This window comes from Protopterus annectens, chromosome 10.part0, assembly GCF_019279795.1.
Source record: "Protopterus annectens isolate FY-2018-M chromosome 10.part0, PAN1.0, whole genome shotgun sequence".
Taxonomy (NCBI): Eukaryota; Metazoa; Chordata; order Ceratodontiformes; family Protopteridae; genus Protopterus; species Protopterus annectens.
In genome coordinates, this window is record NC_056744.1 from 379,057,045 (window position 1) to 379,081,193 (window position 24,149).

Genomic DNA, 24,149 nt, shown 5'->3' on the forward strand with positions numbered 1-24,149 from the left:
AAAAAAAAAACAAAAATCGAATATGTGTGTGTGTGTGTGTGTGTGAGTGTGTGTGTGTTGGGGGGGGGGCTTTGCACTTTGCATCCCCTAATGTGAGATGAGGTTGCACCGCCATACCTCTAGTTCTTCATCATGATGATCATCATCATCATCAGCCCCACACTTTTCCCATTATCTACAAGGGGTCGGGGTGTCATGTGAATTGTTGCCATCTTTCTCGATTCTCTGCCACTCTCCTACCTTCTTTGAAAGTCATGCCTAACTGTCGCAGGTCTTCTCTCACACACCCATCAATCTCTTTGCCAGAAACCCTAATTTCCTTTGCCTTCTTCCTGTCTGTCCCACATCTTCTTCACCAAATTGTTTTCTGATTTTCTGCACATCTGTCTGAACCACAGAAATCTGCTCATGTTGACCGTCTATATGATTGGAGCTACTTTGGCTTCTGATGTAGTCATTTCTTCATCTCTCCCACAGTGTGCATCCTTCCACCCATCTCAGGTACTTCATTTCCGTCACCTGTAGCGTCCTCGTCTGCTCTACCTGTACTGCCCATGCTTCTGTACCATACAGTAGTTGCACCTTATGTTTCAGCTTCTTTGGCATTCTTCTGTCATACACTACCCCAACATTCAGTTAGCTGCAGCCCCTCTTATTTTAGCTTTAACCCCCTCATTCAGACATCCCTTTTCCTAAGCCACCCCTCCCAGGTATTTGAAGTTGTTAATCTGCACTATTATTTTCACTTCTATCACATTTTTCAGCTTCTTCTGATTTCCACCATTTGTTGTGATTACATCTGTTGTAACCTTACTCAGTTACATCCCAAGTATCTTTAGTTTTGCATTCCATTCCCTTATAATTTGCTGATGTTCTTGCTCAGAGTCTACCTGCAATACCACACCTGCATAGATCTATGTTTACCCATCAGACAGCACATTCCTCGAATGGCCTTTCAACTTAAGCATATAATCAAAAGTTCTTTTCAAGGAAAGGCCATATGATCGTAAAAAATATCATCCAACGATCATAGCTGCCCAGCATTAAAAAATGGCATGAAGAACCTACTTATCAGTAATGTAGGGCTAAGGAAATCTGTACTTTCCCCACTGTAGTGCAGTGTTGGAGTTGACACATATAATTAGCAGGGTAGTGTGTGGGTCACAGACCCCCACATGAGAAGGATTCAGTGAACACTGGACCCTGTTTATGTGGGGAACCTGTGCCCCCATACCCTCCTAATTATATATACCAACTCTGAGATTGCACTACAGTGGGAGAAGGGCAGATTTCCTTATCCCTATGTTACCAATAAGCATAGTATGCCCTTCATGCCATTTTCTTTATGTTGGCCAGCTATGATTGTTAGATGTAATTATTTATGATCATATGGCCTTTTGTTGAAAGGCATGTTCAATGTTATGGTCTTTCGGAGAATATGCCATTTAATTGCTAAACATAGACTCCATCTGCATACAGTAACTTTGTTGATCTGTCCCTCCAACCTGTTTGCTGATGCAATCCATCCCTAGTATGAACAGCAGTGGGCTGAGAGCTGAATCCTGATAAACACCCACTCCCACTGGGACCCCTCTGTGAGACTGACTCTTAATCATACTTGAGTCATTGGGTCCTCATACATAGCCTACAATAATTCTACCAATGTTTCTGGGACTTCAGACCACCACAGGAAAGCACAAATCAGGTTTCTTTGGACCTTGTCGTATGCTTTCTTCAAGTCTAGAGATGCCCAGTTAGACTCTTTCCTCATCTCTAGCTTCTTCTCAACTATCTGTCTCACTGCAAACATTTGGTTGATTGGATGTGCTTCATCCTGATCTGAATCTGAAATGTTCATTGCCCATCTCACTTTATGTATTCTGTGTATTCTTTTATCAATCACACTCCCCAGAATTGTTATGCAGCATGACAGGAGTTTGACAGCTGCATATTGCCCAAAGTTGTGGATGCCCCCTTTGTTTTTGTACACTGGCAGTAATGTGCTTATTCTCCAGTCATCTGGGATATGCCTCTCTGTCCATGCTGCTATGAGCACGCTCAGAAACCATTTCTACCCTATCTAACCCAAAATCCTGATTATTTTTTTATTTTTGTTTTTCCTTTTGTTGGCTGGGTTAGTCCCACTAGGCTAGCAGCCTCTTTTCAGGAAAGACTCAAGGTGGTACATATACACTGCTAGGGGAAATTTGACCAGGGCATCTGAGAATTTCCCCTAATTATCATTGTTGTGAGTGGGACCAAATTTGCAGAAGCACTTCCTGTTTCCATTCCAGGTGCAGTGACAGCCCATAGAAACAGGGAGGCAGATAGAGACAAGAGAATGATGAACAGGTGAGAGAAATGGAGGAGAAAGTAAATATCGAGACCAAAGAATGTGTGCAGGATTCTGAGGAGATGTTTCAAAGAAATCTCTTTGATGGAGATGAGTCTGTAAATGGTGGATGCATAATTATGGACCTCCAGTTAGGAGGGTTGTGGGATGATTTATTACAAAAAAAAAAAACAACGGTAATGTACAGTGAGCCAGGAAATTAAGGGTATGTCTCCTGGTGGGACATTATGGAAAAAATACAAAAGGATGACACATTTGCAAAGAGGCAATCCTGAAGAATCGTGGTGATATAGAAAAGAAAGCATATGCAGGGAAAGTAAAAGAATACGTAAGGGGAGTAGCAGAAAAGAAGGAGACAATGAAGAATGGAAATACGCAGTAAGGATTCAACATAATGAATACAAAGAAATGGACAGTTATGAAGTCTGGGACAATTTAATAGTTCCTTTGGGTGTAAAAGCACATGATGTAAAAGCATTTATTTTTATTAACAAATAGACATTTTATGACATTATATTTTAGTCATTTTTTTTTAATAGAAATTTTTTTGAGAATATGAAAAGAAGGAAAGACTAACCCATGGAACCTTTATCTGATAAAAGCATTTAACAGGGAAACAAAACAGAAAAGTCATGTACAATTTCGAACAGGGGAATAAAGAGAGACTTTGAAAGGATATTTGAAAACTTTGTGCAAAGTAGTACTGGGCATTGCAAACATTTATGGCAAATGAGTTTATGGACTGGTGGTTGGGACTGTAATAATGTGTTAAAAATAGAAAGAGAAAAAATATTAGGGTTGGGAGGGTGGCCTAACGGTTAAGATGTTTGCCTTACAAACAAAAGGTGTGGGATTTGAGTCTCACAAGGGATAATTGGCTAGGCTTACAATGACTCACAAGGGCAGTTAGCCCCATACTAACCTATGAACCTATTATACATATACCAAGCATAATAAGGAAAAGGGGTTTCCTAAAATACTAAAGACAACCAAAACATTTTATGTAGAAAAGGACATCTGATAAGTAACTGTCACAAAATAAAATGTTATATTTGTGAGGAAATGGGACATGATGCAAAAATGAGAAATAAAATGTTATAAATGTAACAAAATTGCACATTTATGGATGGATTGCAAAAATGAAGATAAGAGACAGAAGACAGAAAAAGAAACAGAAGAAAATGAACAAGCAGAAGACTTTTTAGAGGTAGTAGAAACAGAATAAAAATTAGATGAGAAAAAATAATAAAGAGGACATAGAAGAACTTTCTGAAATAAGTGATGAAGAAGGCATTAATTGGGATTTAGTAAAATAAAAAAAAGAATTCTATTGGTAAAGGAGTAAATGACAGAAAAAGAAAATTTAAAGGGATAAGTACAAAAGGAAAAAAGAATGGAAATGGATGAAAAAGTATAAATAGAGCTAATGACTGCAAGTTAGTATATATTAGTTAAAGTGTTTGATTCATAGACAGAAGGTACAGTGTTTGATTCTCACCTTTGGAAAAGAAACTGACAAGGTTTAGAATGGCCTGTTAAGAAAGCTAGCCATGTAATTAGCTATGAACTTATGAAACCATGAGGTAAAGAGAAAATGAATTTTTGGAGTGCTTTTTTAAATGTGAATAGTATTAAGAATATTGTAACAAAAAATAGGGATTTCTGAGTGGTGTAATACAGGTGAAGTAGATGCAAGTATATTAGAAGATACAATATTTTAACAAATAAAGAAAAATAGCAAACAGAAAAAACTATGAGGGGAAAGATAATCTGGAATTTGAAAAATGAGAGATGTTCTGGAATAGTCATATTATGTAGGAATACAGTAAAGATAATAGATGTAACTTTAGCAAAAATGGGAAGACTAACCATCGTAGATTTAAAACGGAAAGAACAAGTGTATATTATAACTATTATATGCTTATACTAAAGAAAGGGAAAGCTTATTTCATCAGATTTTAGACTATGTAGTGCTAAATATGAATATTATAATAACAGCAGACTTTAACCGTGATTTAAGAGGCAAGTGAAAAAGAAAGGAAATGATCTAAGAACAATGTTAGATTTTATAAGATGTAGTAAGCTAAAACTTTAGTAGTGGTGCTGCGGTAGCATTGTCACCTCACAGCAAGACGTTGTCCCATTCGATTCTCAGCTAGAGCGTCTTCTGTGTGGAGGCATGCGTGAATGGGCGTGCCTTCACTAAAGGTTGTGCGCCAGGGCTGGTAACTCGGCACGTAAAAATCCACTACCAAACATTAGCAGACTGGAGTTCCGCTGTGGCGGACCCTAACCAGGATAAGCCGAAAGACACAACAAAAAGTAAGCTAAAACTTTAGTACAAACATTCACAGACTTATAAAAGGTGTATATACAGAACTGATTTATTTTGTAGTATCAGAATAGCTGGGTAACTACAGCAGAGATGGCATCTGGACAGAGGAAGGAGGACAAGGAGACCTGGTGGTGGAATGAGGAAGCACAGGAGAGTATACAGAGAAAGAGGTTGGCAAAGAAAAAGGATTGTCAGAGAGATGAAGAACGTAGACAAGCGTATAAGGAGATGAGGTGCATGACAAAGAGAGAGGTGGCGAAGGCTAAGGATAAGGCATATGAAGAGTTGCATGAAAGGTTGGACACTAAAGAGGGAGAAAAGGACCTGTACTTATTGGCTAGACAGAGGGACCGAGCTGGGAAAGATGTGCAGCAGGTAAAGGTGATAAAGGATAATGAGGGAAACATACACACAAGTGAGGAGAGTGTGTTGAGGAGATGGAAAGAGTACTTTGAGGGGTTGATGAATGAAGAGAATGAGAGGGAGAGAAGGTTGGATGATGTGGGGATAGTGAATCAGGAAGTGCAATAGATTAGCAAGGATGAAGTAAGGATAGCTATGAAGAGAATGAAGAATGGAAAGGCTGTTGGTCCAGATGACATACCTGTGGAAGCATGGAGGTGTTTAGGAGAAATGGCAGTGGAGTTTTTAACCAGATTGTTTAATGAAATCGTGAAAAGTCAGAGGATGCCTGAGGAGTGGAGAAAAAGTGTTTTGGTACCGATTTTTAAGAGTAAGGGTGATGTGCAGAGCTGTAGTAACTACAGAGGGATAAAACTGATCAGTCACAGCATGAAATTATGGGAAAGAGTAGTGGAAGCTAGGTTAAGAAGGGACGTGATGATTAGTGATCAGCAGTATGATTTCATGCTGGGAAAGAGCACTACAGATGCGATTTTTGCTCTGAGAGTGTTGATGGAGAAGTATAGAGAAGGTCAAAAGGAGTTGCATTGTGTCTTTGTGGACTTAGAGAAAGCAAATGACAGGGTGCCTAGAGAGGAGTTGTGGTATTGTATGAGGAAGTTGGGATTGGCAGAGAAGTATGTAAGAGTTGTACAGGATATGTACAAGGGTAGTGTGACAGCGATGAGATCTGCAGTGGGAGTGATAGATGCATTTTAGGTGGAGGTGGGATTACATCAAGGATCAACTCTGAGCCCTTTCTTATTTGCACTGGTGATGGACAAGTTGACAGACAAGATCAGACAGGAGTCCCCGTAGACTATGATGTTTGCAGATGCCATTGTGATATGTAGTGAGAACAGGGAATAGGTTGAGGAAATCCTGGAGAGGTGGAGATATGTTCTAGAGAGGAGAGGAATGAAGGTCAGCAGGACTAAGACAGAATATATGTGTGTCAATGAAAGGGAAGATAGAGAAATGGTGAGGATGCAGGGAGTAGGGTTGGCTAAGGTGGATGAGTTTAAATACTTGGGATCAACAGTTCAGAGTAATGGTGAGTGTGGAAGAGAGGTGAAGAAGAGAGTACAGGCAGGGTGGAGTGGGTGGAGAAGAGTGTCAGGAGTGATTTGTGACAGACGAGTACCAGTAAGAATGAAAAGGAAGGCCTACAAAAGGGTAGTGAGACCAGCTATGTTATATGGGTTGGAGATGGTGGCATTGACAAAAAGGCAGGTGTCAGAGCTGGATGTGGCAGAGTTAAAGATGTTAAGATTTGCACTGGGTATGACAAGGGTGGACAGGATTAGGAATCAGTATATTAGAGGGTCAACTGAGGTTGGATGGTTTGGAGACAAAGTCAGAGAGGCAAGATTGCTTTGGTTTGGACATGTGCTGAGGAGGGATGCTGTGTATACTGGGAAAAAGATGCTAAGGATGAAGCTACCAGGTAACAGGAAAAGAGGAAGGCCTAAGATAAGGTTTATGGATGTGGTGAGAGGACATGCAGGTGGTTGGTGTGACAGAGCAAGATGCAGAGGACAGGAAGAAATGGAAACAGATGATCCACTGTGGAAACCCCTAACCGGGAAAGTCCGAAAGAAGAAGAAGAAGGTTTATTTATAGGAGAAGGAGATGGAAGTTGAAACAGGATTTTCTAATCATCTTGCAAAATGGCTAGAGATAAAGGAAAACAATGATTACATAAAAATAAAGGAATAAAAAGGATAAATGAGAAAACATGGAATGAAGAGGAAAGAGATTAGTAATATAGTTATGGAAAGAGCACATTACAATGAGAACATTTTATAAAAATTGATCTGAATGATGGATGATATTTAAGGAAAAATATAAAAAAAATGTTTTACAGTGGCAATATGATATGAGAAAAGTAGAGAAAGAAAAAAGAACACAAAAATATATTGCAAGATTTAGAACACAATGATAGAAAGTAATTTGACAAAGGAAAAAGTATATGAAAGAAATGAAAAAAATACAAGAATTGTTGTATAAGCAAAACTATTTTTACAAGGAGAAAGAGAAGAACTATCAAGTTACTTAAGCAACTTAGTAAAAGAAGATGGTAGTATAATGAGACAAATAAAAAATGGGAAAAGGAACAATAGAAGGGACTCAAGCAAAGATTATGAATAGCGTAATACGATATGTACTAGAAATGTTTAAAAAAAGAGAGGGTGGTGAAAAAAGAAATGTGGAAAGTAAAAAGGTTTACAGAATAGTGTAATACGATATGTACTAGAAATGTTTAAAAAAAGAGGGGGTGGTGAAAAAAGGAAATGTGGAAAGTAAAAAGGTTTACAGAATAGTGTAATACAATATGTACTAGAAATGTTTAAAAAAAGAGAGGGTGGTGAAAAAAGAAATGTGGAAAGTAAAAAGGTTTACAGAATAGTGTAATACAATATGTACTAAAAATGTTTAAAAAAAGAGAGGGTGGTGAAAAAAGAAATGTGGAAAGTAAAAAGGTTTACAGAATAGTGTAATACAATATGTACTAGAAATGTTTAAAAAAAGAGAGGGTGGTGAAAAAAAGAAATGTGGAAAGTAAAAAGGTTTACAGAAATATACAGAATAAAGATTGGAAAAGGAGACTGCTTTAAATATACTGGATAAAGTATTAGGGCATGTAAATACAGATTCTGCTGTAGGATTGGATGGAATGGAATGTTGAATGAATGGTTAAATTAAGGTTTTATGTATAAATCATTATGTAGTGGAATATTTAAAATGTTTTCACTTTCTATATTAAACCCCTTAAAAAGAGGAATTTTGTATGTAAATAAAGAGGAAGGAGGTTTAGGGCTAATTAACTCAGCAGTGTATGTTGCTTCATTAAATTTGTACAAAGTGTTACAGTGGATAAATGCAAAAGATGAGAGATTGGTAGTAAAATTGCATAAATATAAGTATGATACATTTTTGGGTATGGTTAAAAAAAGAATAAAAGAGAAAAGGGGTTTATAAATGAAGAAATAAAATGGTACCAAGAAAAAAATATTTTTTGTGGAAAATAAAACATTGATGATATAGTAAAAGATAGACATGTATAGTATAAGAATGTAATGATAAAACATTAATATATAAAACCACAGAAAAATCTAACAGATGAAAAAAATAAAGCTATAAAAATAAGAAGCAAATGGTGTAATCATAAAGTATAATGTAAAGATTTTTTTTTTTTTGTGGAGATTGGTAGTAGATAAAGTGCCAGTAAAAGGAAATATGCCATATAAAAAGACAATTATAGAATATGTTTACATTGTTAAAAATAAAAAACAATGGAACATGCAGTTTTGAAATGCAAAAGAGTAAAAAAAATATGGGTAAAACTATGCAAAGAAGATTTTTTCAGATAAATGGGTAAAATAAACATGGATATAATTAAATACTGTTATCAGAATATAAGTATAAAATATGTAAAAGAATAGATAAAAAGTTATTTAAGTTATTTTGGGTTATACAGGTTATATGGAATGGGAATGAAAGAATAAATTAAGTTATGTTTAGTGGTAAATGGATTTTAGCAAAACTATTAAGTAAAATCAGATGGTGGTTATTGAAAAAAGAGTGGGGGTCTAATAGGAATTAAAATTTAGTAGGATTGTAAAGGAAAATATGAATATATGTAAATAAATTTGTATATCTATATATTTGTACATTTAAGTATTTGTAAATAAGTAAATATCTTGTAAATAAGAGTTCATTTTGTATTTAAATAAAGAATCCCCAGTCTTTACAATAAAGGCTTGGGGTCTTTTACATCCAACTGAGTTATTAGGAAGATGAGACCTCAGTTTAACATCTCATACAAAGGACAGCATGCTACGGAGTACAGCACCACTCTAATGCTGCACTGCAGAGTCAGTAATTGATCTTCCTGGTGTGAGAATAGAACCCATAGCCTACTGCTCCAAAGGCAAGTTTGCTACTTGTTGTGCCACTGACATTGCAATATATCTCCCATGACCTCATCTACCTCTGCTGCTTTCCATGACTTCAGTTTCCTTGCTACTGCTCTTACATCTTCAAGGGTGGGGTTTTCCTCTCCTCTTCTTTCATCTTAGGTTGTGTCTGGGGAAGTACAGCTTCTGTGGAGTTTGCTTCATTCAGAAGCTTCTGGAAGTATCCCCCATCTCCATTGCCTTCAATTTCCTTTTGGCAGAAGAAAAGGGTGGCATCCCTTGCAAAGAGTGTTTGACCATCTTCTTGATGTGTCTTTCTTTGCATTGCAACCTGATATATTTTTTGGAGCCATCTATTGAGTCACTTTCCAGAAAATGGTAGAGTGATTCTGAAGCCTTGTTCTTTGCTAGTATAACTTCTCTCTTAGCCTCTTTGTTAGCCAGCTTATATTCCTTCTTAGTCTGGTCTGTCTTTTCTATCTCCCAATTTTTCCTGAACTCCTTCTTTCTTTTGAGGACTTTCTGGATTTCTGCATTCCGCCACCAGCTTTCTTTATGTACCTTATTTCCATACCTGGCTCAGCCATATGGGTCTATATCATGTTATCGAATACTAATGTATTCAAAAGTGTAATAGTCGACCCCTAAATGTCGAAAACATCAAAAGTCGAACAACTACAAAAAATACAAAAACCCACCCAAGCAAACCATTTAAATGCTGTAAGCAGGGGGACAAACCCCTCTGCACCCACCTCGTGGGGTGCTATGTCCCCCACACCCCCGCTAATTAAATATACCAACTCCGAGATCGCCATACAGTGCAGACAATGGAAAACTTCCATTTCCACACTGTATGGAGACCTCCACTGAAATGTTCGATGTTTGACGTTTTCGACATTTACGGGTTGGCTATTACATTTTCGAATACATTAGTATTCGATAACGTAATATAGACCCGGCCATATATCTATTCTATAGTCTTCACACGGGATGTTATGAGACGCTGCCATTATTCTTCATCTTCACCTATTACCTCTTCTTCCAGGGGTGCTATAACCCTGGGTATTTCATTGAATTCTTCTGCTTTCCTTCCAGTCAACTTCCAGGTCTTCAGCTTAGTCTCTGTTGACCTTAGAGCCTTCTCTGACCACTGCTTGAAGCTGATTGTGGCAGCCAGAGCTTTATACTCTGGGCTGACTGTTTCACTGGGGATGACTTTGCAATCACTGATTCTACCCAAATGATCTACCTTACTAGGGAATCTACTTGAGTTGGGATGTTGGCTACTCTTCTACGTGATTTTGTGACCATCTCTCCTGTTGAACTATGTGTTGCCCACCAGATATTACATTTTTTTTTAAAAAAAACTTGGTTATTTTACTCTTAAGTCTCAGCTGAGCTTATCTACAGTGCATGGTTCTTTTTTCCTGATGTTTTAGGATTCTCATTCAGCAGCTTTCCCTGCGGTCTCTCTCTCTCTCTCTCTCTCTCTCTATATATATATATATAAGGGAACACTTCACAAATGCTGAAATCCTGAAAAATCAAATTTCATATGGCCAAGACCATATGATCGAGCATTCAGAATCCCGACATTGTGAACGGAGATCTGCATACAGAGCAGAATGGGAGATTTTCCTTTTCCTCACTGTAGTGCGATCTCAGAGTAGGAATATTTTAAGTAGCGGGGGTGTGACAGGTGCAGGGGGGCAGAAACATTTAAATTGTTTTTTTTTTTTATTTGTTTCGGAATTTCAGTATTCTGAAACATCAATCATATGGTCTCGATCATATGAAATTCGATGTTTCGGAATTTTGAGATTCTGAAATGAATCTATATATATATATGGGTCTACTTCTATTCACCAACATCCCATTTCACTGAAACCCATTTCACTGACAGCCTCATTTCACTGACAAAAGTAATCAGGGCAAAAACCTGGGATTTGCCCCCCTCCCCACTGTTGTGCGACCGTGGAGTTGTAATATATAGTTGGGGGGGTGTGGGGGGCACAGCCCACATTTGGGTGGGGGCGAAACCCCCCACCTTGAAAGTTTGTCAGTGAAATGAGCTGTCAGTGAAATGGGTTTCAGTGAAATGGGATGTTGGTGAATAGAAGTAGACCCATATATATATATATATATATATATATATATATATATATGTGTGTGTGTGTGTGTGTGTGTGTGTGTGTGTGTGTGTGTGTGTGTGTGTGTGTGTATAGATATATATATATATATATATATATATATATATATATATATATATATATATATAAATATGGGTATATAGGCAGCACACACACACACACACACACACACACACACACACACACACACACACACACACACACACACACACACACATACACACATATATAGATATAGATATATAGATATATATATATATATATATATATATATATATATATATATATATATATATGTGTGTGTGTGTGTAGTACATGCATATGTATCTATATTGTGTGTGTGTCTGTGTGTCTCAGGCTATCAGCATGCACTCCATACCTCAATGACAGGCAATACCATTATTTCAGGATTCCTGTTTTTGTGTTTCAGGGTCATTGCTTCTGCCACAATTACTTTACTTTAAAGACATTTCAAAGGATTATCTATACCATAATTTGAATTATTCTTTGAAAACAGCAGAGGAATGGAATTAAAAGTAAAACCAAATCCAAAACAGTTTTAAATAATTAACATTAAAAAGTCATAAAATACAGCCCTGTAAACATTTGTTCTGCATATAATTCAACTGTTCTCAATTATTTTTCTTAAATTTTGTTGGACAAATTGTAAGTTTTCTAGAACAATATTCATACTAGCATATTTTCCTAATTTAAGAAATCTTCATGCCTTTCATCTTCTAAGAGACACACCAAATATGAAGCATTAAAATAAAAGTTGACTCAGTTGAATAACTCAGAGAAATAAATGATAACAAGTAGTTTAACCTTCAAAGGTCATTCAGATCACAATTATCATATACAAAGTAATGTGCACAGGGCAGCACTATGCCTGACAAAGTCCGGGCTGTAGTGAGAGGATCTAGCCTAATGTGAAACTAAATTAAATGTACGTACTTACTCTAAGTGTTAGATCTGGAAGCACGTCCACCTTTGTCAACAACAGGATCATAGGCTTCTACTCAGCTCAGCATCAAAACTTTTCAAGGCTTCTGGCCCCTCCCCATTTTTCCCATAATGTGCTGAATGTAGCTTCCTCTCCAGATCTGGGTTATACTACAGAATTGTGGAGCAGATAAGATTAAAAAAATCCAAGAATCCTCCAGGACATGTCCGTACCAAAGCAGGAGGAGGGAAGTTGGTTGTATATGTTAAGGAAGAAGGACTTGGTCATCTTGACCTATTGTTATGGTAAGTATATACCCTTTTTTATTTGAGATGAAGATGTCAACCTCATCAACAGTAGGATAAAGTCTCATGCTAATCCTCATAGATGTTCATAATCATGGGAATATACCGCTAATAACCATAGCCCCAAAGAAAGACCTAGGTCTATGGATCACATTTGTCTTGTAGTGTCTTACCAAGCATTTAGTGAACCCCATGTATCTGCTTCAAATATGTCATCCAGGAATGCATTACTGAAAAATGCTTGAGAGGTAGTTGCTACCCTTGGAGAATGAGATGCAGTCACAAAAACCTAAGTTTTACTGTATTTTTCATAAGAGAATTTGTTGCAGCCTGTGAATCACATGGATAAAATAATTTTAGAAACTTGGAAGCCAAGTTTCTGAAACACCTGTGAATCCTTTTGATACATTTGGTTTTAGCCAGGCATCATATGAATTGCTTGTATATATCCATGTAATGCAAGATATTAGTCTCTGTTAGAGGAACTGGAAATTAAAACAAACAGGTTAATAGATTGACTGAGATTTGTCTTAGTGACCACATTAGGCATAAAAGACATACTCATTTGCAAAGACACTTATTGAAACATGGAAGACTGAAACATAAAGTTTGTAAGTTATAAAATTTCTTTGCAGAAGTATCAGCCACCAGAAATAAAGGTTTTCCAGAACACATTTAATTCTTCTGAGGATGGAGGTTGGAAGAGCCATCATCTTTAAAACAGAGTGCACGTCTGAAAGTGGGATGTTTGACAGAAGGCTGGATAAGAAAAGAGCCTTTGAGAAAGACATAACATACTTTGAAGAATGTCAGAGACAATGAGTTAGAGGAAGGCACGAACACAAGAACATAGGAAAAATATTAAGCGGGCAATCAGAGAAGCCATGATGCCTAATCATATGTAAGTAGACATACTTAAAATATTTTACCACCCTTTCCTAAACCTTAAATAAAGTTTAATGTTGCTGTTAGGTGCACATTAGTCAAAGAATGACTTAATCCAGTGCCAAAGATCTACAAAATGCCAGAAATGACATGTTTTGCCTGGTTACTGAATGAATTTTGAGATAAAGGGAAAGAGCTTAATGGTGTCCCAGGAGCCATTTCTGGATGAGAGCATCCCTTGATCATTCATACAGAGGACAGATAAGGGAAAATAAATGACTGCATGTGGCACTGGTTGGGAATGCAAATCAGTCACACCAAGGCTTCCCAGCAACTTAAAAATTCTTCATTCTGAGCTGGGTGCGGGACTACTTATGAAGCGTCAGTAATCAATGACGGAGAAAGTTCGCTGGAGAGCAGCACTCTCCTGGAATTGCCAGGCTATCAGAAAATGGTTTGTGGGCATATCCCAACCCCACGCTCTCATCACATCTTGACAAATATAGAGTCTATGATTAATCATCAAATAAATCATTCTTCAAATAACTTTTAATCAAAGACTAACTGCTGAAACTGCTTTGCATCATATAGACATATAATTGTAAATTTATTACTCAAATAGCCATAGTTGGCCAACATTGCGAATGTCCGTTGATGCTGGCTACGAAAAAATAAACAAAAATAACATTCCAAGCAGCACCTTATAAAGTGCACACTGTATAAAAATGTAAGTAAATCTGCCCTTTCCCCACTATAGTGTGACCTCGGAGTTGGTATATATGTGGTGTATCGTAATAAGAGGTCATATCTCTAGCAGACATAACCTGGAAAGCAAAACATAAATAAATATATTGAAGTCCTTTCATGCTGCTGCATTATTCCTGTCCTCTTTTGGGTTTAGTGTCGCATTATACTGTGCTACCCCCTTCTGAGATGTGTGAGTCTATGTAGGTCTTTTAGTCCCAGCTTCCCGTTAGTGTCGCATTATACTGTGCTACCCCCTTCTGAGATGTGTGAGTCTATGTAGGTCTTTTAGTCCCAGCTTCCCGTTAGTGTCGCATTATACTGTGCTACCCCCTTCTGAGATGTGTGAGTCTATGTAGGTCTTTTAGTCCCAGCTTCCCGTTAGTGTCGCATTATACTGTGCTACCCCCTTCTGAGATGTGTGAGTCTATGTAGGTCTTTTAGTCCCAGCTTCCCGTTAGTGTCGCATTATACTGTGCTACCCCCTTCTGAGATGTGTGAGTCTATGTAGGTCTTTTAGTCCCAGCTTCCCGTTAGTGTCGCATTATACTGTGCTACCCCCTTCTGAGATGTGTGAGTCTATGTAGGTCTTTTAGTCCCAGCTTCCCATTAGTGTCGCATTATACTGTGCTACCCCCTTCTGAGATGTGTGAGTCTATGTAGGTCTTTTAGTCCCAGCTTCCCATTAGTGTCGCATTATACTGTGCTACCCCCTTCTGAGATGTGTGAGTCTATGTAGGTCTTTTAGTCCCAGCTTCCCATTAGTGTCGCATTATACTGTGCTACCCCCTTCTGAGATGTGTGAGTCTATGTAGGTCTTTTAGTCCCAGCTTCCCGTTAGTGTCGCATTATACTGTGCTACCCCCTTCTGAGATGTGTGAGTCTATGTAGGTCTTTTAGTCCCAGCTTCCCGTTAGTGTCGCATTATACTGTGCTACCCCCTTCTGAGATGTGTGAGTCTATGTAGGTCTTTTAGTCCCAGCTTCCCTTCCCTGTTCCTCTGCCTCCAGGGCTGCTAGTTGGTCCTGGGTTACCTAGATCATAATGAGGGCTCTGTCCTTGTTCATCATTAAGCCAGCTTTAGATTTAAATCTGATATAACAATGATTTTCATATAGAAAGTGGTTGTTACAGTTCAAGAAGTCCTCGTAACATTTGGTAGAATCATAGCATTTTTATGCAATTCTTTTCAAGAGTTTCTCATTTTATCACCTTTGCAGTCTCCCGTCTCTTCTTTGCATAATAATAAGTCCATGCCCTTGAAACTTATCTTCTATTTTCAACCTTGTGAGGGTGTTGAGGGGCCATAAGAAGGTTATCTGAGATTGGGACAGGTGTGTTGTTATGCTCATGGCCTCTTGCAAACTGCAGTATAGTTTTAAGACTAAGGCTATGAACATTAATACTAAAATCCAAAGTGCATTGGGTTTCAGTGTGATACATGTTTGCATGATTTTTTTTCTTAGCTAGCTGCTTTTTGATAAGGAAGTAAATGTCTGTATACTGCATGTATCCAAGTGTTGGACAACTGTAAATAATGCCATAGAGATCTTGCTGGGAGTGCATTAATGTTTAATACTAGAACAAAGCAACTGCCACACCTTTGGAAACTAGAATCTACATTTAGTCAAGATTCTTAGTGACTGCAGTCAGAGAGGTGCTGCTAAAAAGAAAACGCACCATTCCAAGCAACAAAATTGGCTACAAAATGAAGTAAGTTTAATGGTGATTTTTTTGTGTGTTTCTTCTGAATCTCAACATAAAAGCAGCATTGCATGCATTTATTTGAGCCATGTTACATTTTACTGATAAAGGAACGTGCTTGATTACACTGTGTGACTCCTGCTAAATTATGATATAACCCCGTAGGTGCCTTATTAATACTACACTGTTTTTACAGGCTATAATAACTACAATGCGATACATTCTGAGTAGTGACGTTTTGTCTTTTAGATGAACAGTACTAAAGCCTTGTTGTGCATGCGACTTAAATATGTATTTAAGAGAGTTGTATACAGCAAAAGAGTGAGCCTTTATATTCATTTGGATGAATACACTTAGTATTTTAGCCACTTATATCTGAGTTTTATTGTTGCCTTATCAAGCAAAGTTGCACTTTACTGCTTTTGTAGCTTAATTACATTAATAAAAATTAAACATCACAAGTGATTTATTGGCTTTGGTGACCTGCCAGACTGTGGACTCTGTGTCGGAGATTGTCTCCCATCAGTGGAATAATGACACTACGTGTCACCAGTACAGAAACAGCAGAGTTACAGGCAGTTGCTTTAATTCAAGTATAATTTACTGAGAAAGTATTTTTGGAGAAAATATGTTATTTATAGTCACGTTTCTCTCTGCTGATCAATCAGGCATTTTTCTTTCCTTTGCTACAGAATATTCTTCACTCCCTGTTTGCAGGTCAATGACTCCCTGCCCTCCAGCCTGCATTGTTAGCCTTCTGTTTATTTTATTTTGTAGGTTAAATACACTATTGATGAAAGAAAATGTACTAAGGATGAGGTACATAATCTACAGTAGGTTATGGCAAGAAGTCCACATTTGTGTGTCATTACAGGCATTAATGAGACAGTGCAGAAGGTAAGAGAGTTGATCAGTTTGTTGGTGGACAATTTATAAACTCTGTTCAGCCAAGACAGATATCTGGCTGTAAAACTCAGCAGCAATTGATAATAACTTGAGATTAAATGACCCCAATGTTTTTTTTTCCTAGCAAGCACAGACGTGTAGACAGTCTTCAAATACAAGAGGGGTGTGTGGGAAGTAGTCCATTACATTAAATACTCTATTCAAGTTTTTATGATTATCATTCATTTGCTTAGTTATGTAGTCTCAAGGCCCAAGTACTACAAAAATGTAGTACAAGTGCAAAAATGCAGCACTGCAAAATAGAAAACTCCATTATTAGCAGAATACTTGTCCTACGATTGTAAGTAAGCAGTTGTAATATTAAGCATTATGAGGGTCAAAGGTATGCAAAATTATGTTAAATGGAGATTAGTTGAATATATAAATATTCCTTTATATGAATGCAGACACAGCATTCTAGGAATAATAGTTACTATTTACAATGTACAAATGTAAGACTTTGTATTATTAGCATTTTAAGTCTAGAATTCTTACAACTGTCAAGGTGCAAAGCGTTTGTAAGAATTAAAAGAATCTAAAAGTTCTTGCAGCTGTGCCTGGAGGGAGCGAAATCACAATGTCAAAATACAAATCTGAAAGAATCTCTAAAGTAATAAAGTCGAGCAAAATTTAAATAAGGATCTTTCACAAGCCATAACTTACAGCATACTCTTTATTAGAAGACTCCATTTTTTTATTAATAGATGGAGAGACTTGTTCAGATAAACTTCAAAATGATAGATATTTGCTATAAATAGTTTGGCAAGGAGTTTAGAAACTGGATGCACATTCTCTAGCTAATGTTCATATTTTCCTGAGAGAATGACAAATCTAAAGGACACATTAGACACTTCTGAAACTGTGTATTAAGTTTCTGTCCAATCTGAGGGAGAATTGTGGTAATGAATCTTTTACCCCTGGCATAAGTTTATTTTTACTAGTGGCATTTATTTATTTAGATTTGTTAACTGAGGCAGAGAACTGATTCACAAAGACCCATCTTAGGCTTGGCCTGGGAAAGAAAGAAATACATACAATGAAACAGCATAAAATATGCAACAGCAAAAACACACAAACATAACAAGAACAACAACAAAAACAGCGAGAATCAGCAAATAATCCCAACATTCTTCTGCAGGTGTTAGTTGACACCGCAAACTTAGAAGTTCAGGCATGCATATAATAGCATGCATAGATAACTTAACAGTTGAACAGAGCTGATAAAAGGTTCTCCCTACTACGTTTTATTGAATTTCAATAGATTAAATAGCTCTACTTAGAATTTATAGGTTTTAGAGAAATGGTGTATTGTTCCTTTCTCTTTAGAAGGAAATCACATATAAATTTTATTTACTTACTGGTATATCATTCCTCTTCTCTTTAGAAGCAGGTTTCTGCTTGTTTGTGCATCGCACATCATCGAGCAATACAGCGCAACTTTGCGCCATAGTTAGTGAGACAAAACCTATTAAATGACCAAAAAAAATATCCATCTACTGAGCTCCTCCTTGATTGATGCTGAAAGTTCCTCCTAGTGAGAACAGTCTTCAGCCTAGCATTATGAACAGTTGGTTTACCCTTGTTTCTCCTGCCAACCTTGTTGACTTGGTTCTCCCGAGGGAGTTTAGCATTTGCGTAATGTACATTGACAACCCTGTACTAATAATTCAATCTAGTACAGAGTGTGAGAGATGTATCTACACCAAGAATATTGAATGTATGCTCTCTCACACTCAAAACAGTAAAGCAGCAGAGGTTGTCAACCCGCCCACCAGTACACATGCACATAGTACCACTACTCATACACATTGTATGCATCCAACACAAAAATCAACATATGCAGAGGTTCTCTCAAAAAACTTACAGAAACACCAGAGACTTTCATAACACAAGATTGCTATAACTAACACAGTTCCCACAGCACCCATGACACACAGCAACACCAGTGTCGTACCTACCAAATTGGCAAGGTGTAACACCCAAAAACTAAATGTTCTAGTCATTGGAGACTCAGTGGTGAGACACATGGATGTCCCACTCACCAGGCTGGACAAGGAGAAAGTCACGGTCAACTGCCTGTCCAGTGCCGGGATTCATCAGATCACACATGCACTCAGGTATCTCAGCACTGAGTACCGTTATAACTCTGTCATAGTTCATGTAGGAGTGAACAACCTGAGATGTATCTCACTGGACTATATGAAGAGAGACATGATTGAGCTCCCTCCACACCTGGAATGATCTCATGGTATAAACAAAAATGATTGATTTCAATAATTGGCTTAGTTTTTGGTGTCATTCAATGGAGATCCAGTTGCTGTCAGCCTGGGAAGCCATGGTCGACAAATCTTGCTGCTTTGCCAGAAACAATTTGCACCTAGTACCTCTAGGCTTTTGAGTGCTGGCAAAGACTCTTGCCTCTCTCCCATAGTGTTTTTTGTGGCAAAGTCTTGAAAACAAGCTTACCAATGTGAAATTTGTCAGTCATAGCAAAATAAGGGTCATGCTGTTAAACGTTAGGAGCTTAAACCAAAAACGTCACACCCTGGAAGCACTTCTATCACTGGAAGATGTAGATGTCTGTGCAGTTGCAAAAACCTGGTTCAAGGACCTGACAGAGTACCCCAGCCATGCAAGGCTACAATGCCTTCCACACATTCAGATCACAAAATGAAAATGTGAGAACCAAAGGAGGTGGTGTTTCGATCTATATTAGAGATTACCTCCTGTCTAGTTAGACTGGACAACTTCATGCAGTTACTCCAAGTCCAGGTTACAGTGGGTGAGACCCCCATTCAAAACGTAGCCAGTTATAGATCCCCCTCCATGGGTCATGACACGCATGAAGCCTACTTGACCAAACTGGAGACAATCCAAATATTACTGAACACTCTGGTTATGGGGGATTTCAATTATCCCACCATCAACTGGGAAAGCAAAACTAACCCTAACCTGCTAGCGCAAAAGATCTTTGACGTTTTTAACTCAAATGCCATGGAACAAATTGTTCATATTCTGATAAGAGGAATAAACATACTAGATCTGGTCTTCACTAACATGTCAAACACATGAGCTACCACAACTGTAGGAACCTCATTAGTTAAATCTGACCACAAATCAGTCACCTTCAAGCTGACACTAACACCAGAACTCATAAAGGGCAAGATCAGACTAAAAAACTTCACCAAGGTAAACTATACCCTCCTAGGTGAAGGTATAAATGCATTCCAAGCCCCACCCCTAGCTGGATGTTGTTCATAGGTTCATAGGTTCATAGGTTGGTACTAGGCTATCAGCCTTAGGGCCTATACAAGCCTAGCCATAACAATTCCCTGGCTATTTCTTCCCACATTATTTACTTTCCTGGACCCCTGTCTAGCAGGGCGACTGACGTGATCCCTGGGGTGAATTTCCTTTCTCCCATCCAATCGTCAAGGTTCCTTTTGAAGAGATCCAAAGAGGCACTCTGCTTGACATGCATGGGCAATCTATTCCAGAGTCTGGGGAGTCTCTGGGTCAGGAACCTATCCCTCCAGCATGTTTTGTTTATTGTGATGACAAGGTTTAGATCCCTGGAGCGTGTAGCTCTGAGGGATTGGGATTTCTTTAAATGTAGCATGTCCAACAGCTCTGGGTTTGACATGGCCTTGTATGTTAAGCAGAGATCGCCTCTGAGTAGACAATATGCGACAGAGTATAGCTGGAGTTTTTTAAGGCGGTCAGCATAGGGCATCTGCTTTAGGCCTGTGATTCTTTTAGTGAGGTATTTCTGAGGCCTTTCCAGTTGTTGCAGATGTCTTGAGAGGTACATACCAAATGGGGTGTTGTATTCTATAATGGGTCTAATGAGGGATGAGTACAGTGGGACAATGACCTCCTTTTTTCTGGATGAAAAGCCCTTCGTGATGAGGTGTGCCACATAGAAGGATTTCCTGACTGTTGTGGCGATGTGGTTATCGAAGGTGAGACCACTGTCCACCTGTGTCCCCAAGTCTCTTATCACACTTTCTGTGTTTAGTGTACTGCCACCTATATGGTAATTCATGGATGCATGTTTTTTCCCAAAGGGGATAACAATACATTTCTTGGCATTGAGCTTGAGCCCATGGCTCTGGCACCAAGCATCTGTTTCTGTAAGGCCCTTTTGTAGAATATCCACATCATTTGGGGATTCAATAATGGCTCCCAGTTTGCAGTCATCTGCAAACTTTGTTAGCCAGAGTCCCTTAGTGTTGACCTGTACTTCAGAGAAGTAGATGCCAAACAAGAGCGGCCCCAGGACTGAACCCTGAGGTACTCCACTTGTCACTTGTCTGGAGCTGGATTTCGAGTCAGCTACTTTTATAGTGTGGGTTCTATCAGTAAGCCATTTAGCAACCCATTGGGTGACATAGGGATTAATGCCCAACTTAGTAAGTTTATCTATGATTCCAGAGTGGGGGATGGTGTCAAAGGCCTTGGCAAGGTCTAGATAGGCTGTGTGGACCACCTTACCCTTGTCCATGGCTCTGGAGACTGATTCAAAGAAGTCAATCAGGTTCAGGAGACAAGATCGGCCCTTCACAAACCCAAACTGGGTGGGGTCCAGTGTTTGAAGGTTGCCAATGTCTTTGTTTATAAGTTCCATGATAATACGCTCCATGGCCTTGCAGATAAGGCTTGTCAGACTGATGGGACGGTAGTTTCTGGGATCCAAGGTGGATCCCCTTGTGGATTGGGATAACTGTAGCTCTGCCACTCAGTGGGCATGAAACCTGAGGTGAGGCTATGATTAAACATGACACTTAGGTGAGGTGCCAGTTCATATTGTAGTTCATGTAGTACACAGCCGGGATGTCATCTGGTCCCATGGATGCTGTATTCTTGGCTTTAGAGAGTGCGTTTTGTACCTGTGTGGCCGTTATTACTGGAATTTGGCAATCTTCCGGTATTGAGATGGGCCATTTAGGGGTGAGAGGGGTGAAGTTGGCACTGAATCGATCTGCCAGGATATTGGCAATATCCTTTGGATCAGTATATTTAATGCCATTCTGTTTTAGCTCAGAGCAGATCTGAGCATTGCCATTTAGATTTTTGACATAGTTATAGAATGCTTTGTGGTTGTCTTTGGAATCTTTGGCAATTTTATTTTCGTAACTAGCTTTGGAGGATTTTATGAGGCATCTCAGTTTCTTACTGAGGCTAGTAAGGGAGTTTTTTGCATCCTGGGATTTTCCTCTTTTCTGCAAAAGTTTCTTCCTTTTGTTATAAAGTTTGTTTATGGCAGGGGACCACCAGATTGGCTTCCTTTTTTTGGATGAGAGCTACACTGAAGCTTAAACTAAAGCCCTGTACAATCACTTGCATAAGTGCATAAACTCAGCTGTACCAGAAAGAATCAAAGCCAGAGCCGAAGTAAAAACAAGCCACCATGGTGGACATCCAGCATCAACAACCTTTACAATAAATGCAAAAAGTTGCTGTCCATGAAAACAAAGGCGAGACCCCAACAATGGAAAAGCACCCTCCTCAGCCTCAACAGGAAAATAAGACAATTTGTCAAATCTTCTAAGGGCCTCTTCAAGAAAACGTATCTAGCGCAGCCACAGAACATGGACCAAAACACAGAAGGAGGGGGTGTATCCATATTCACCTAGGATACCTGCACCTTCAGGTTAGTGGCACAGCATGATACCTCTGAGATCATCCATATGCAACTAACATCGGGCAAATCTACAATGCAAATTGTGGCCTGCTACAGATCACCATCCATGACCCAGGACCACCAGTCCACCTTTCTGGAGACACTGGAAAACCTGAAGGTCCTACCGAACACCCTGATATTGGGTGATTTCAATTACCCTACCGTTAACTGGGAAAATTACTCAAGTACAAACTCCCAGGTCCAGTGCTTCCTGGAATTTATCAACTCAAATGCCCTGGATCAGCTGGTAAACTTCCCTACCAGAGGTGAAAACATATTGGACCTGGTCACCACCAACATGGGCGACAGGTGTTCCGCACCGGAGGTCAACCCGTCACTGGTTAGATCAGACCATAAACTAATCATTCTGGATGTCCACACCACACCACCACCCCCAACCAAGGAAACCACAGTGAAAAAATTTTCTATAGCAAACTTCACCTTACTTAAGACAGAGGTGGTAAGTTTCACAGCCCCCACGCTAAAGGATAACAGTGTCCAAGATGCAGGAACTTTTACAAATGCACTCTATGAGCACCTACAAGGATGCATGGATCGTGCCATCCCTAGCCAAACTAAGACTCACTCCCCTAAGAGAAGGAAACCAGTCTGGTGGACCCCTGCCATAAACAGGCTATACAATAGAAGGAGGAAACTAGTTCAGAAAAAAAGCAAATCCCAAGAAGGAAAGACAACCCTGATCAGTATCAGTAAGAAACTAAGGTCCCTCATAAAATCATCCAAGGCTAACTTTAAAAGAAAAATAGCCAAGGATTCAAAGATAACCATAAAGCCTTCTTTAGCTATGTCAAGAATCTAAGTGGCAACTCACAGATAGGCTCTGAGCTAGTGCAAAATAGCACAAAATATACTGAACCTACTGATATTGCCATGATCCTGGCAGATAGATTCAGTGCAAACTTCACCCCCCCTCTCACCCCCAAAAGGGCCCACAACAATACCAGAAAAGTGTAGTGTCCCAGAAATCACAGATGCACAGGTGAAAACAGCCCTTTCAAAAGCCAAAAGCACAGTGTCAGTGGGGCCAGATGGTGTCCCAGCCTGCATCTTGCACGAACTACAGAACAAACTAACCCCCCATCTAAACACACTGTTCAACCTCAGCTTCTCCACAGGCTATGTGCCCATAGAATGGTGCACAGCAACGGTTATTTCGCTCCACAAAGGAGAGGCCACAACTGACCCTGGTAACTATCGCCCCATAAGCCTGACTAGCCTGGTCTGCAAGGTTATGGAGTGCATCATCATGGAACTCACTAACAAAGGCATTGGGAACCTCCAAACTCTTGACCCGACCCAATTCGGCTTTGTTAAGGGCAGATCATGCCTACTAAACCTGGTTGATTTCTTCGAGACAGTCACCAAGGCCATAGATGAGGGGAAGGTGGTTCACACAGCCTACCTTGACCTAGCCAAGGCTTTTGACATCATTCCCCACTTGAGAATTATAGAAAAACTCACCAGCCTGAACATAAACCCCTACATTATGGGATGGGTTGCCAACTAGCTTCCAGACAGAACTCACACGGTAAGAATAGCGGGCTCTAGGTCCAGCTCTAAACCAGTCCCAAGTGGTGTCCCATAAGGCTCGGTCCTGGCACCCCTACTGTTCGGCATATACTTCTCAGAAGTACAGGAAAACACAGGAGGACTATGGCTAACCAAGTTCGCCAATGACTGCAAACTGGGAGTCATAATTGACTCTCCGGCTGACATGGATATTCTCCAAAAGGGCCTTACTGAGAGGGACACCTGGTGT

The 24,149-nt window shown here is 39.1% G+C and overlaps 1 protein-coding gene across 1 annotated transcript in view; it reads left to right on the forward strand.

The window, feature by feature from the left end:
* The first annotated feature begins 15,500 nt into the window (after positions 1-15,500).
* APOBEC4 (apolipoprotein B mRNA editing enzyme catalytic polypeptide like 4) overlaps positions 15,501-24,149 on the forward strand; it is a 110,322-nt gene continuing 101,673 nt past the window's right edge. Inside the window, exon 1 of the mRNA XM_044085297.1 lies at positions 15,501-15,750. The gene's annotated coding sequence lies outside the window, so the exon portion shown is untranslated. The remainder of the gene's footprint in view (positions 15,751-24,149) is intronic.